Here is a 17085-nt window from a genome sequence, read left to right as displayed (position 1 = left end):
TTACTTAAGATAGCCTGTACTTCTTGGAATTAGTTTTTGCTATTTATCCTCCAAGTAGATCATTTCCTTTCTTTATTGCATTTTCCATTTCCTCTGCCTTTTGTAAAGACTGCTAAAGTTTATCCTCCCTGTCAATGATTTCATTTTCTGGGCATTAATTCTACTTCTTACTGCCTCCAATTCAGATGGTTTTAATCTTACCATTAATATGTGAGTTTCCTTAACCTTATGTCCTTTTTCATCTCTTCTCCCGTTCTCTCATGGCTTCTTATTTCTTTTTCATAGAAGCTACGTTTTTTGAAGGTGCCAAACATTTTCTAAAAATTTTTCCTGGGTTTTAGTTTCATTGTTATATTCTTTCTCTGAATTTTCAAACTGTCATTTCTGTCCCTGTATTCTTCAGGAGGAAGTCTCTGGGTGGTGCAAATGGTTAACATGCTTGACTACTAACCAAAAGGCTGGCAGTTTAAGTCCACCCAGAGGCACCTTGGAGAAAGGCCTGGAGATCTACTTCCACAAAATCAGCCACTGAAAACCCTATGGAGCACAGTTCTGCTCTGACACACATGGAGTTATCATGAGTCAGAACTGACTTGAAGGCAACTGGTTATTCTTCATTAAGGCTTTAATTGTCGCTTCTCCACTTCGCTCTACACAAAGAGAGCTACTGGCCAGGTGAGTGAGTGGATTTCCCGGCCCTACTTTTCATGAATTCACCAGTAGAACAGGTTGCTATAATAGCTTATGACCCAGTTCCTAATGTCCAGCAGGACTAATTGTCGTGGTTTTCAACAGAACTTTTTTTCAGAAAAAAAAATCTTACATGGAACCCCAACATTGTTGTTAGGTGCAGTCGAGTCCATTCTGACTCACAGTGACCCTACGTACGATAGTGCAAAATACTGCCTGGTCCTGAGCCATCCTCACAACTGTTGCTATCTTTGAGGTCATTATTGCAGCCACTGTGTCAATCCATTTTGTCGAGGATCTTCCTTTTTTTCGGTGATCTTATGCTTTACCAAGAATGATGTCCTTCTCCAGGGACTGGTTCCTCCTGATAACATGTCCAAAGTATGTGAGACAAAGTCTTGCCATCCTTGCTTCTAATGAGCGTTCTGGCTGTACTTCCTCCAAGACAGATTTGTCACTTGTTGTCACAGATTGAATTGTGTCCCCCCAAAATATCTGTCAACTTAGCTAGATTGTGATTCCCTTTTATGATTGTATGATTGTCTACCATTTTATCTCTGATGTGATTTCCCCATGTGTTGTAAATCCTATCACTATGATGTAATAAGATGGCTTAGCAGCGGTTATATCGGAGGTCTACAAGATTAGATAGTGTCTTAAGCCAATCTCTTTTGAGATATAAAAGAAAGAAGTGATCAGAGAGACAGGGGAACCTCATGCCACCAAGAAAGCAGTGCAGGGAGCAGAGCATGTCCTTTGGACCTGAGGTTCCTGTGCTGAGATGCTCCCAGACTAAGGGAAGACTGATAACAAGGACCTTCCTCCAGAGCCAACAGAGAGAGAAAGCCTTCTCCCGGAGCTGACACCCTGAATTTGGACTTCTAGCCTATTGGACTGTGAGAGAATAAATTTCTCTCACAGTCTCTTGTGGTATTTCTGTTATAACAGAACTACATAACTAAGACACTTGTTCTTCTGTCAGTCCAGGATATAGCTAATATTCTTTGTCAACACCATCATTCAAAGCCATTAAATCTTCTTCGATCTTCCTCATTCATTGTCCAGCTTTCACATGCATATGGGGTCATTGAAAATACCATGACTTGGGTCAGGCACACCTTAGTCCTCAAAGTGACATCTTTGCTTCTTAACATTTTAAAGAGATCTTTTGCAGTAGATTTGCCCAATGCAATAAGATTTCTTGCCTGCTGCTTCCACGGGCATTGATTGTGGACCCAAGTGAAATGAAATTCTTAACAACCTCAATCTTTTCTCCATTTATCATGATGCTGCTTATTGGTCCAGTTGTGAGGATTTTTGTTTTCTTTTTGTTGAGGTGTAATTCAGAACAAAGGCTGTGGTCTTTGATTTTCATCAGTTCTGTTTGAACGACTGCCTTTTGGTCTATGTACAGGTTCCTCATGAGCATAATTGAGTGTTCTGGAATTCCCATTCTTCGCAATGTTATCCATAGTCTATTATGATCCACACAGTCAAATACTTTTGCATAGTCAATAAAACACAGGTAAACATTTTGCTGGTATTCTCTTCTTTCAGCCAGGATCCATCTGACATCAGCAATGATATCCCACATTTCAAGTCCCCTTCTGAATCTGGTTTGAATTTCTAGCAGTTCCCTGATGATGCACTGCTGCGACTGTTTTTGAATTACCTTCAGCATAATTTTACTTGTGTGTGATATTTATGATATCGTTCAATAATTTATGCATCCTGTTGGATCACATTTCTTTATATAGGCACAAATACAGATCTCTTCCAGTTGGTGGGCCAGGTAGCCGTCCTCCAATATCTTGGCATAGATAATTGAGCACCTCCAGCACTGCATCCATTTGTTGAAACATCTTGCTCTTCCATCATTTCCTGGAGTTGTGTTTTTTGCCAAAGCCTTCAGTGCAGCTTGGACTCCTTTCAATACTATCCGTTCTTGATTATATGCTATCTACTGAAATGGTTGAACTTTGACCAATTCTTTTTGGTATAGTGACTCTGTGTATTCCTTCAATCTTCTTTTGATGCTCCCTGTGTCATTTAGTATTTTGCTTATAGAATCCTTCATTATTGCATCTCGAGGCTTGAATTTTTTCTTCGGTTCTTTCAGCTTGAGAAATGCTGAGCATGTTCTTCCCTTTAGGTTTTCTAACTCCAGGTGTTTACGCATTTCATCATAAAACTTTCCTTTGTCTTCTTGAGCTGCTCTTTGAAATATTCTGTTCAGCTCTTTTACTTTATTGTTTCTTCCATTCGCTTTAGCTACCCTACATTCAAGAGCAAATTTCAGAGTCTCTTCTGACATCCATTTTGGACTTTCCTTTCTTTCCTCTCTGTTTAATGACCTTTTGTTTTCTTCATATATGATGTCCTCGATGTCATCCTACAACTTAATCTGGTCTTCGGTCACTAGTGTTCAATGTGCCAAATTTATTCTTGAGATGGTCTCTAAATTCAGGTGGGGTTTACTGAAGTTTGTACTTCAGCTCTCATGGACTTGTTTTAATTTTCTTCAGCATCAACTTGAACTTGCATATGAGTAACTAATGGTCTGTTCTGCAGTTGGTCCCTGGCTTTGTTTTCACTGATGACGTGGTGCTTCTCTATCGTCTCTTTCCACAGATGTAGCCAATCTGATACCTGTGTATTCGATCTGATAAGGTCTACATGTATAGTTGCTGTTTATGCTGAGAGTGGGAGGAGGCTGCCTGGGCAGCATCTTTCCTGCTCTAGACTTGGCCAGTCTGGCTCCTGCCCACCCGGGACTCAGACGCAGGTGTGAAGGTCCCCCTTCTTTCTAGGTTGCTACAGCCTCGGCCTTGCTTTAGGATATTTTGTTCTGTTTCAGGGCCCAACAAAGTCAGCATTTAGCTAATGAGCACCATATTACTGAGAATGTAAAAGACCTCATTGTTTTTCCCCTCTTTATGAAGGAACATGGCTTCCTGAGGTAAATTAATTTGCGGAAGGAGTCAGAATAACCAATCGCTTTACAATGAAAAACTCATTCGCTGGTCATGCCCAGGGTGGGGCACAGGGGAAAATACTACACGTTATATTTTTCTTCAAATTAAGTCTTTTATGAAAGAAATGTTTTAAAAAGCTTTTGTTGTGGTATTCAAGTTATGAACTCTAAATGGTTCTAAGAAACCTTCCTGCATTCTTCCTGTCTTCTTTGACTATCTTTGGAAGAGATACTCTTGTTAGGGCTTTGGAAAAAAAAAACAGTTACATCAGAATGGCTGACAATGGCTCTGTGCCCCAGTGGGGGCGTGACAGCTCAAAGGAGGTGATGGAAGCTTCTGGCAGTGAAGAAGCAAGGAAGGAGCAAGCCTTCCAGAGAACAGAAGGTCACTAAAGAGGGAGGCCTATTAGAAAAACCATGTTTGTGTATATGAGAAATTTTTTATGAACTAGAACTTTTTAATATTATAAATATAATTCATTCTCAGAGTAAAAATTCAAACAGTACATAAGGGGATAAGGTGATCCAGGTTTTATAACAGCCAGAAAACTGTATATCTAGGCACATAAATACACACATAATGCTTATCTTCAAATTCCACCAACTGTCAGTTTATCATATCGGGGTGGCTTGTATGTTGCTATGATGCTGGAATGTATGCCAATGGTATTTCAAATACCAGCATCATAGCAACACATGAGCCACCACAGTGTCACTCATGATGGATAGGTTTCAGTGGAGCCTCCAGACTAAGACAGATTAGGGAGAAAAGCCTGGCAATCTGATTTTGAAAACTAGCCAGTAAAAACTCTACATGTCACAACAGAATATTGCCCATGTAGTGCTGGAAGATGATCCTAGGTTGGAAGGCTCTCAAAATACACAGTGGCCACAACAATGGACTTGAGCATACCAACGACTGGAAGATGGAACAAGACCAAGCAGCATTTGTTCTTTTGTTCTTAAGTAGGAACTGACACTATGGGAGCTAACAACAACTAGGTTTAACTAGGTTCTTTTTTTTTTATGAAAAGAAGTTTCTATAAGGATTCAAACTATTAACTCCAAACAATTTTCAAAAGCTACCCTGAATTCTGCTGTCTCATTTTCTTTGAATGAATACATTTGGAAGACAAGCTATTTTTCAAATAAACAAAATTGAAGTAAAAAACTAAACGAACAAAAAAACTAAGCCTGTTGTCTTCGGATCAATTCTGAGTAGAGCTGCCCTGTAGGGTTTCCAAGGCTGTAATATTTACGGAAGTAGACTGCCATATCTTTCTCTCTAGGAGCAGCTGATAGGTTCAAACTACTGAACTGAAGTAATAGAACAGATAAAATTAAAGCAAAAAAACAAAACAAATAAACAGAAAAAAACCTGGAAAATGAAAGCTGGGCACATAGTAGGCACTCAGTAAATATTGAAATATCTCTTTATGAAAAAAAGACTATAACACTCTTTCGTAATTTGATTTTTTTTTTCTTAACTGTATACCTTTGGCATCTTTCCATATCAGTACCTGGAAACCCATAGTATTATTGTTAACAGCTGCACAGTGTTATGTTGTAGGGATGCGAGGTAATTCATTCATTTTTTTTTATTATTGGTGGAAATTTAAATCTTTCCTGTTTGTCTTCTAACACAACGAAAGGTGATGAACACCTTTTTGTGTTATCTTTGCACATGAGTGTGAGTCCTTCTGTAAGACAAACAACTAGGAAAGAAAAGACTGGGCCGAAGGTATATACATTTTGGGTGAAATTTCAAGATATAGCACTAACACTTCTTCAACAGCTCTAAATGGGAAGTGGGGCAAAGGCTCAGGAACTCCTCAGCTTTGTCCTTTCAGTCCAAGCACTGTTGGCCCAATTCTCAACTAAGACCAACTGTCTTAGTTCAGGTAACCCCAAGAGTAGACCCTAAGACAAGCATTCAAGTGCAAGTAGTTTATTTGGGAGATACCTCAGGAACTACAAGTAGGGAGAGGAGAAGTGAGACAGGAATGGGAAGGAAGGCAATAAGGATGTGTTATCAACCCGTTTCCCACTGTGGGTCACTGGGGCCCAGTCCTGCTGGGAAACTGTGGGAAACACACCCCAGATTTACGTCAGCCACAGGACATGGGATCTGGGGTCTTTAGGCATTAGATCCATAGCCTGTTATTGGTTGAAAACTGAGCCAAAAGGTTAATTAAATCTTCCTAAAACCAGTGATGATAATGTCACTGGGGATAGTGATAGTAGTGTGAGTGTTAAGAAAGATGGAGAGGAGAAAAAGCTTGTGAATGAGGTTTCCATAGAGGAGTGTCAATAAAAGCTTCTCTTGGGACATCACTGATGGGAGGAATACAGGTTTAAGTTTCTTTGTAAAAATTAAAGGTTATTACTATTGGAATTACCTTCTCCTACCCAAGGACTACTAAAAAACATAAAAACAAAGCCAATAAATGCCACATATGTTTATGTATATGTAAGTGTGTCTATATGATTGACAAGATATGCAGCAAAATATTAACTTTCCATGGTAGGATTATGGGTAACTTACTTTCTTCTTTTTGAAAATAATGCAACAATAAAATTCTATATATAGAGATAGAACAAATTTTACACCCTTTAGATATTAAACCAAAAACCAAACCTATTACCGTCGAGTCGATTCTGACTCAGCAACCCTATAGGACAGAGTAGAACTGCCCCACAGGGTTTCCAAGGAGCACCTGGTGGATTCCAACTGCTAGCAGCCATAGCACTTAACCACGGTGCCAGCAGGGTTTCCGCCTTAGATATTAGAAGGTCTGTCTTTGTCTGCCTGTGCCCCTTGGGGAATGGGCCCTCTTGCATTCCGTACTCCTGCTGTCTGATGTCTGTGGCTTGGGTGGGACTGATGCCGGGCGATCAGACTGCTCTATCTTCCTGCCTTTAGGCTTAAGGATGGGTGTTTGATCTGTCTTAGTTTCTTTCTTCCTTTTTTTTTCAATTTTAATTTGGTAAAATACATATAACAAAATTTTTCATTTTGACCATGTTTAAGTGCACAATTCAGTGACGTTAATTACAATCACGATGTTGTGCAACCATCACCGCTATTTCCAGTATGTACCCCTTTGGCAATAACTCCTTATTTCCCCCTCCCCCAACCCCTGTAATCACTAATCTACTTCTGTCTCTACGCATTCGCCTGTTCCAGATATTTCATATAAGTGGAATCATGCAGTATTTGTCCTTTTGTGTCTGGCTTATTTTACTTAGCAGGTTGTTTTCAAAGTTCATCCATGTGGTAGCTTGTATCAGAATTTCATTTCTCTTTATGGCTGAATAATATTTTATTGCATGGGTGGCTTTAAAGAACAGAACTTATTTTCTCTCAATTTAGGAGGCTAGAAGTCTAAATCATGGTACTGGCTCTGGGGGACACTCCTTGTGTCAACTTCTAACCCCAGGTTTCCTAGGTTCCTTGTTGGTCCTCACATGTGCTTCTGTCTTCCCCAGCTTGAGCCCGCCTGTCTTTGTCCCTAATCTGTTCTTTCTATATCAACAGAAGTGATTAGGTTTAAGACACACTGTACACTGATATGGCCTACCCTAGTCCCAAATAGGATTACATCCACAGGTACAGGGGTTAGGATTTCAACACCTGTTTTGGGGGGAACCCAATTCAGTCCATAACATGATCCATGTGGAAACACTCAGAATTCAGAAAGCAGTCTAGCTCATTTTCTGAAGTAGCATGAAGTCATCTTTGCCTATCCTAGGTGGGGATTCTTATGTATACAAGTGTACGTGCCCATTAATTGCTCCTGGCTCACAAGCATATCACAGACAAGCTTAAGGCCTTGAAAATCCCCTTTCTTAATTGTGGGTCTGGCCTCTATGTCTGGATCAACTTGAAAAAAGTACCTGGACCTGGGTACATTTGAGGAAGAGCTAGTCCTTCATCGCCGCTTCCTGGGTAACAAGGTGATATTGTGCTGAGGCAAGTCCTACAAGTGTAAGGAGCTGGACTGGTTCCGCCTTGTCTTTGCAGAGAAGCCCTGCCAGCTGAAGCTGGCCATGCAACCATTCTCTGAAGCGCTACAAGAACAGAAGGAGTTGATAACAGGGCTTATGGAGGATGCACAGGAGTAGGCTGTTGGTCTCCCAGTCAGATATAAGAATCGCCTGAGGATCTTTTTAAAATGTAGATTCTGATTCAGTATATCTGGGGTGGAAATGCAAATTCTCAGCAGAGGGTCACACCAGAATGAACAAGTTCGAAGCCCTGGTTTGAACCTCTATGCCCTGCTAGTAGAAAGTGCCCTAGTAATGCAATGGTTAAGTGCTCGACTGCTAACTACAAGGTTGGTGGTTCGAACTTATCTAGTGACTCTGTAGGAGAAACGCCTGATAATCTGCTCCTGTAAAGATTACAGCCCAGGAAACCCTACCGGGCAGTTCTACTCTGTCACATGCGATCACTATGAGTTGAAATCGACTCGAAGACAATTAACAATAACTCTGCTAGTTTACTCCTGGACTCCCCAGTTATTTGAGTCAATACATTGCTGTTTTCACTTAAGGTAGTTTAAGTTGCTCTCTGTTGGTCTTAACGAAGAGAATCCTGACCAATGCAGTATCCCCTAAAATTTTAGGACACATTTACTATCATGACCTCTCTGGATTGAATTTAATCAAGAATTCTTCCCTTGACAGCATGAGATGAATTTAGCCCAAGATAGACTTTCCTATGAAAGCAACTGCCTGTCCTCACTGTCTTTATGAATAAAACGTTTTGCTGGGCCCCCCATCTCATGGATAACATGGAGCTGGGGAAAGGCTCTGTGTTCCCATCAGTCTCCACCTGGATCATGTTACGGATTGAACTGTGCCCCCTAAAATACGTGTTGGAATCCTAATCCCTACACAAATAAATATTCCCTGCTTTTCAAAATTCACTGAACACCATTTCGCTTTTACGAAAGACCTGTTTCTGCTAACTAAAGAAATTTGAAGAGGATTTTTACGTTTAAGAAAAAAGCAAAAATAGCGTTAGGCATTTGTTTTGCAGCAAGCTGTTGAAGAGGCAGCACATACCCCAAGAAGAAAGAGTGGCCTCACCAAGCTCCTTCCCTGGAAACTACACTCAGCATCTCAGCATCAAGCGGCTGTAGCTCTGAACTGTGTCCTCGAGCATCTGCGCTTTATCTCAATCTATATTGCGCATCTGTTAGCAAGATGTATCCTAAGGTATCAGAAAAGCCTAGCAGAGCTTGCTTAGTATAAAACTGGACGTAATTAAGCATTTTGGGTCTGGGAACACTCAAAAATTTTTCCCATACAAATTAATGGTAACTCCTTTTTCACTTTACTCTATTTTGGCTTAGGAAAGATTTCATAGCAACACATACTTTCTGATAGTGGGGAAAACCTGTACCTGTGGAGGTAATCCCATTTGGGAATAGGATTTTCTTTGTTGTGTTAATGAGGCCATATCAGTGTAGGATCTGTCATAAACCTAATCACTTTTGGGATATAAAAATGTCCTCTTGCCCCTATCAAGTGGTTTGTCTGTTCTTCTGCCAAAGGGTGCTGTTTTGGGATGGTTCCACTGCAACCCTCAGGCCCTACATCCTTCTCTCTACTTCTGAAGAGATCGTCATTCATAGAAAACCTGCACCCAACCTCTGCCCCCTCACTTTTTCCTTTGCTCCCAGCCACGATGGTTTTCTTTAATGACCTCAAAAATGCTAAACTCTTACCTACCCCAAGACTTCATCCATGCTATTCCCACTGCCTAGAAATTTCTTTTGAGACCCCCTCCTTCCTTCAGTTGGTTGACTTTTCATGTGTCAGCTTAAATATTACTTGTAGCTAGCTTTCCTTAGTACTCCAATCTAAGATTTCAGATCACCTTTCGTTGTCCTCTTTACTTTTCTTCCATAGCATTTATCACAAAACGTAATTATACAGGCAGCTGTATAGCTGTAATCATTAGTCTAATATCTCTTTCTTTCCCCAGACTACGAGTTCCATGAGGACAGGGGCAGGGTCTATTTTTATCACGGTGCTATCCCCAGTGGTGAAGCGATTAAGAGTTTGGCTACTAACTAAAAAGTCAGCAGTTCAAATCCACCAGGCTCTCCTTGGAAACCCTATGGGGCAGTTCTACTCTGTCCTATAGGGTTGCAGTGAGTCGGAATCCACTCGACAGCAATGGGTTTGGTTTCAGTTTTTTTTATCCCAGTAGCTAGAATACTGCCTGATACATGGTTGACCCTTTCTGGACACGTGTTGAATGGATGAGTGCATATTCATGACCAGCCATTAATACATTGGACAGTTCCTGGAACACAGTCAGAGGAGGCCTGCTTTCAGGAACAGAGCATCTTTTATGAGGCTTGCCAATGAGACCCTATGTAGATTAATGGCCTCTGCACTGACTTCAGTATAATTACAAAAAAAAAAAAAAAAAAAAAAACCCAGGAAGGAGAATTTCCAGGAAAGCTCTAAAGTCTAGGGAGCAAATGGATGGCATGGAGCTGGGGAAAGACTCCTTATTCCCATCAGTCTGTTGCAGACATTGGCCAGGACTCACCTGCCTACTCTACATAGTATGTTTTGGTGCCACTATTAAATCAGATTAACTGGGAAACTCCTTGCACAATCAAATTTATTTTCACAGCATGAAAATGTTATCCATCAAATTCAGAGGGTGTATTAGAAACATCTACAAAGTCAGAAAGAACTGCCTGGTGAAGGAGTTGAATTCTTAGGCCAGAAGGGAGGGGGAGAGCTTTTAATATCAGAACCATAGTTTTCAAGGCAACTTTATGAGCATTTTTGTGTTATGACTCACAGTATAGGGTCATGCCAAAGCAGAGGTTTTGGAGTCAGCATGCCCTGGGTTTCAATCCCAGCCCTGCCACTTCTTAGCTGTGTGACCCACGACTAGTTATTTAATCTCTCTGGGTCTTGGGTTTTTTTTTTTCTTCTGAAAATGAAGATAATAACAGAACCAACCATGTAGGGTTATTGAGCCCAAGTGGGCATTAAGTGACATAATCAATGCAACACATTTAGCACAGGGCCTGGCACGTAATGGCACCCAATCCTTGTTAGCTATTAATATCTTATTGTTCCTGCTGTTGTTAAAGTAGGTAAAACACCTAGACTGTTGTGTGGCACATAACCGGTTGCCATTGAGTCGATTCCGATTCATAGCAAATATCAATTGATTGCCATTACTCTTTTGGGTCTGGCAAAGGTGATATGCAAAATATTTAACAATCTGGTACCAGTGAATCAGGGGAAGGTGGGCTTCGGGGCCCAAGCAGGGCCCTGGAGTTTCTCTGCTGCCCTAAGCATTAACCTTCTGGCTGTTGGATTGTAGGAGGTGGGGGGCAGGATCCCGGGGGAAAGGACGGAACAACTGTAATGGTGGGGGCCCATTTAGGGGGATCTGGACAGTGTCTAGTTACTAGCCTGTTTAGAAGTATGTCTACACTTAACCACCAGGACTGCCACACCAGTATGAACCAGCTCAACGTCATCCCTGGGAAAGGTGCTGAGTTGAATCCTGTGCAGGATCTAAACTCAAGGGCACTGCTGCTTCTCACCCAGTTTGAAAATCCCCTTTGAATGCTCACTCACACCACTAGGGTCATCATCCGGCCTCTACCTCCTTTTCCGGACCCTTCTCATGTCACTTCCCAAACAGGAACCATCAAGTCCCTCCACACCCAGTGACTGCCTTAGATATGCAAGGACTGGCCTCTCCCTGGAAAGTTCTTCCCTGGGAACCACCTTTATTCAGTCCTCCAGTTCACTCCATGATCCTCTCTGCTAAGGGACCCTGCCTGGCCTTCCTCCCACCCCACCCATACCATGCAGAGGTTGGACAATGCTCCTCACCCATCACCAGTTTAGTAGCTCTGCCATTGCCCTTGTCTGTGATCCCCACCCTGAGTATCATCCCATTTTCCATTCTCCACCAGGGCTGTCAGAACCTCTAGGGGTCAGAGCTGTAAGGCCAGGCCTGCCTTCCCACTCCCAGCTGACACCCCCCTCAGGAAATTGGGTGTTTCTATTTTGAACAGAAGAACATGTTGCATCCCCCCCACCCTCCCACCCCCAGGCCAGGACTGCCAGACACCTCCTTCTTTGCCAAGAAACCACATTCCCACTGCACTTAAACGATGACCCCTCAATCCTGGTGGTGCATCCAGGACATTTCAAGTTGCCCAGATCTATGAGCCTCCAAAAAGTAAATCTTATTTTCTCTTTCTTCCCAACAATCAGCTATATATAGCTCCACATACAATACATAACCTTGGAGGGCTAAACACTTGGACAGGCCTGCTCCATTGTCTTAACACCCGCCCGTGTGTGGCCAGAGGCCTGCAGCTGCCCAGCTGGGAGCTGCCTGCAGGGAGGGGCCCACAGGGAGAAAGGAAACACGCCTAGCCATTTTAGGCCCCTCTTTTTTTTTTAGGACCTGACTCTGCCACTTCCCTGCAGTGCAACTTTGGACAGCTGGCTTGAGGTCTCTGAGCCTTGGTTTTCTAAACTGTCAATATAGTGTAATAACATGAGTTGTTGGGAGGATTAAAAGGGATTACTAAAAGAGGGTCATGGTGGTTGCTAAATACATAAAAACTGATAGCCGTTGAGTTGATTCCAACTTAGGGTGACACCATGTGTGCAGAATAGGACTGCACTACATAGGGTTTTCAAGGCTGTGACCTTTTGGAAGCAGATTGCCAGGCCTTTCTTCTGAGGTATTGCTGAGTGGATTCAAACAGACAACCTTTTGGTTATTAGTTGAGTATTTAATCATTTGCACCACCCAGGGACTCCACTACGTACTTTCTGTTATTTATATTATTCAGTGACTTTTCTTTTTTCTTTAATTTTATTGTGCTTTAGGTTAAAGTTTACAGTGCAAATTAGTTTTCATTCAAAAATTTATACACAAATTATTTCGTGACATTGGTTGCAATCCCCACAATGTGTCAGCACTCTCCACCTTTCCCTTTCTACCCCAGTTTCCTTATATCCATTCATCTAGTTTCTCTGTCCTTTCCTGCCTCCTAGTCTTTGCTTTTGGGCAGGTGTTGCCCATTTGGTCTCTCATACTTGATTGAACTAAGAAGCATGTTCCTCACATGTGCTATTGTTTGTTTTAGGCCTGTCTAATCTTTGGCTGAAAGGTGGACTTTTGGAGTGGTTTCAGTTCTGAGTTAACAGAGTGTGCAGGGGTCATAGTCTCTGGAGTTTCTGCAGTCTCTGTCAGACCAGTTAAGTCTGGTCTTTTCTGTGTGAATTTGAATTTTGTTCTACATTTTCAGTCTGCTCTGTCAGGACCCTCTATTGTGATCCCTGTCAGAGCTGTCAGTGATGGCAGCCAGGCACCATCTAGTTCTTCTGGGCTCAGGCTGCTGGAGGCTGTGGTTCATATGGTCCATTGGTCATTTGGACTAATAGTTCCCTTGTGTCTTTAGTTTTCTTCTTTCTCTTTTGCTCTGGACAAGATGAGACCATTGGATGTATCACAGATGGCAGCTGGCAAGCTTTTAAGACCCCATACGCCACTCACCAAAGTAGGATGTAGAACATTTCCTTTACAAATACTCAGTAACTTTTTGAAAGCTTTGGGTGTTTAGAGGATTGAGAAAAATGTTGTTTTGCTTTCTCTCTCTCACAAACATAGTACATTCACATACACGCACTCAGAAAAGGCTATTTGCTCCTCATCTTTCTCTCAGCATGATTCTTTGGAGATTCATCTATGTTGATACATGTATCAATATTTCATTCCCTTTTATTGTTGAGTAGCATTCCATTGTACAGACATTACAGAGTTCACTTATCCACTGACTGTTTAGGACCATTTGAGTTGTTTCGAGTTTTGGACTATTACGAGTGAAGGTACTAGGAATATTCGCATACAAGATTTTGTTTCTATACATGCTTTCTTTTATTTTGGGTGAATACCTAGTAATGGACTGGCTAGATCATATGATACGTGTACGTGTAGCTTTTTAAGAGACTGCCAAGCTCTTTTCCTTCCAAAGTAGTTGTACCATTTTACATTCCCACCAGCAGTAAATGAGAGTTCCAGTTCCTCCACAACCTTTCCAACCCTTGGAATCATCACTCTTTTTCATTCTAGCCGTTCTCATAAACTTGTGTTGTTGTACTTGTTATGTGCTGTTGAATCAATTCCGACTCATAGCAACCCTATAGGACAGAGTAAAACTGTACCATAGGGTTTCCAAGGAATGGCTGGTGGGTTCAAACTGCTGACCTTTTGGTTAGCAGCCATAACAGTTAACCACTATGCCACCAGACCTCCCCAAAACGTCTAGTGGTATCTTATTGTGGTTTTTATTGGCATTTCTCTAAAGACTAATGATGCTGAACATTTTCTTCATGTGCTTCTTAGCCATCACGTATCTTCTTGGTACAATGTCCATTAAATTCTTATGCACAATTAAAAAAAAAAATTGGCTGTTTGTTTTGTTACTGTTGAGACTTCTTCTGTATTCTGGATACTAACCCTTTATCAGGAATATGATTCACAAAGATTTAGTCTCCATCTATGGCTCGATGGCTCGTCTTTTAGTTCTCAGTTTTGAATTTTGATGGACTTCAATTTATCAATTTTTTTTCTTTTATGGATCATGCTTTTGGTCTTGTATCTAAGAAATCTTTGCCTAATTGAAGATCAGAAAGATTTTCTCCTAGAAGTTTTATGACTTCTAGGTTTTATATTTGGGTCTGTGATCCATCAGTAGTTATTATTATTATTTTTTTAATGATTCCATTTTGTTTAAGATGGGAGGTATGAGTGAGTCACACTTCATTTTTTTAGCATATGGATAACCAATAGTTTCTGCCCCATTTGTTGAAAAGGCTACACTTTCTCCACTGAGTTGCCTTCGAAACTTTATCAAGAATCAGTTGTCTGTACATTGTTGTCGTTAGGTGCCCTCTAGTCTGTTTTGACTCCTGGTCAACAGAGTGAAACACTGCGTGGTCCTGTGCCATCTTTGCAATCATTGTTATACTTGAGCCCATTGTTGCAGCCACTGTGTCAATTCATCTCACTGAGGGTCTTCTTCTCTCTTTCTTTTTTTTTTTTTAATTGTACTTTAGATGAAGGTTTACAGAACAAACTATTTTCTCATTAAACAGTACACATATTGTTTTATGACATTGGTTAACAACCCCACAACGTGTCAACACTCTCCCTTCTTGGCCTCGGGTTCCCAATCACCAGCTTTCCTGTCCCCTCTTGCCTTCTAGTGCTTGCACCTGGACTGGTGTGCCCTTTAGTCTCATTTTGTTTTACGGGCCTGTCTAATCTTTGACTGAAGGGTAAACCTCAGCAGTGACTACATTACTGAACTAAAAGGGTGTCCGGGGACCATACTCTTGGGGTTTCTCCAGTCTCCGTAAGGCCAGTAAGTCTGATCTTTTTTTGTGTGTTAGAACTTTGTTCTACATTTTTCTCCAGCTTTGTCCGGGACCCTCTATTGTGATCCCTGTCAGAGTAGTTGTTGATGGTAGCCGGGCATCATCTAGTTGTACTGGACTCACTCTGGTGGAGGCTGTGGTAGTTGTGGTCCATTAGTCCTTGGGACTAATCTTTTCCTTGTATCTTCAGTTTTCTTCATTCTCCCTTGCTCCCGAAGGGGTGAGACCAGAGGAGTATCTTAGATGGCCACTCACAGGCTTTTAAGACCCCAGATACTACTCACCAAAGTAGAATATAGAACATTTTCTTTATAAACTACTTAATGCCAGTTGAGCTAGATGTTCCCTGAGACCATGGTCCCCACAGCCCTCAGCCGAGCAGTTTGGTCCTTCAGGGAGTTTGGATGTGTCTATGGAGGGTCTTCCTCTTTTTTGCTGATCCTCTACTTTACCAAGCATGATGTCCTCCAGGGACCGGTCCTTCCTGACAACTTGTCCAAAGTATGTGAGATGCAGTCTCACCATCTTTGCTTCTAATGAGTGTTCTCGGTGCACTTCCTCCAAGACAGATTTGTTCGTCCTTCTGGCAGTCCACGGTATATTCAATATTCTTCGCCAACACCATAATTCAAAGGCATCAATTCTTCTTTGGTTTTTCTTATTCATTGTCCAGCTTTCACATGAATATGAGACACCTAAAAACACCACGGCTTTTGTCAGGCACATCTTAGTCCTTAAAGTGACGTCTTTGCTTTTGAACACTTTAAAGAGGTCTTTTGGAGCAGATTTGCCCAATGCAATGTGTTGTTTAATTTATTGACTGCTGATTCCATGGGTGTTGATTGTGGATCCAAGTAAATGAAATCTTTGAGAAAAGTCAGTATTTTCTCTGTTTATTGTGATGTCGCTTATTGGCCCATTTGTGAGGATTTTTGTTTTATGTTGAGGTGTAATCCACACTGAAGGCTGTGGTTTTTGATCTTTGTCAGTAAGTGCATCAAGTCGTCTTTTATATATATATATATGGCTCTTTTTTTGAAGTCTCTATTGTGTTCCATTGATCTAATTGTTCATTTTTATGACAATACCATACTGTCTTTTCTGCTGTAGTCTTAAATTCAACTTTGTCCTTTTTCAAAGCTGTGTGGCTAGTTTATGTTCTTTAATTTATATACGAATTTTACAATCAGTTTGTCAATTTTTTATGAAAAAAGTCAGTTGGGTTTTTGACTGGGATTATGTTGAATCTACAGATCAATATGGAGAGAATTGACAATTTAATAATGAGTCTTTTATCTGCAAAGTATGTTTCTCCACTTCTTCAGATTTTCTTTAATTTCGCTCAGCAATTTTTTTTTTTTTTAGTTTTCAGTTTACAAGTCTTGCATATATTTTGTCCTATCTGTCCCTAAGTATTTCATAATTTTTGGTACTATTGGTATTTTCAAATGGTATTGTTTAAATTTCAATTTCCAGTAGCTTTTGGCTAGTATACAGAAATACAACTGATCTTCGTATGTTGCTCTTGCATCCTGCAGTCTTGCTAAATTCCCTTATTAGTTCCAGTAGCTTTTTTGTAGATTCCACTGGATTTTCTACATAGATGATCATGTCATCTGCAAGCAAGAACAGTTTTATGTCTTTCTTTCTGAACTACATGACTTTTATTTCTTTTTCTTGACTTATTGCACTGGGATGAACCTTCAATGTAATGTTAAATAAAAGTGGTGACTGTGGATATCCCTGTTTTGTTTTTGATCTTAAAGGGAAAGCACTTAATCCCTTGCTGTCCAGTTGAGTCCAACTCATGGTGACCCCGTGAAATAGAACTGCTCCATAGGGTTTTCTTGGCTATAATCTTTACAGAAACAAATTGAAGGCATAGCTGGGTGGGTTCGAACCACCAATCTTTCAGTTAGCAGCCAAGTACTTAACCATTCCACCACCAGGTCTCCTTAGCATTAATT

The sequence above is a fragment of the Loxodonta africana genome, chromosome 2, assembly GCF_030014295.1.
Source record: "Loxodonta africana isolate mLoxAfr1 chromosome 2, mLoxAfr1.hap2, whole genome shotgun sequence".
In the NCBI taxonomy this organism is placed as follows: Eukaryota; Metazoa; Chordata; class Mammalia; order Proboscidea; family Elephantidae; genus Loxodonta; species Loxodonta africana.
The sequence above is the reverse complement of the archived record's forward strand: the minus strand, read 5'-3'. Positions refer to the sequence as shown.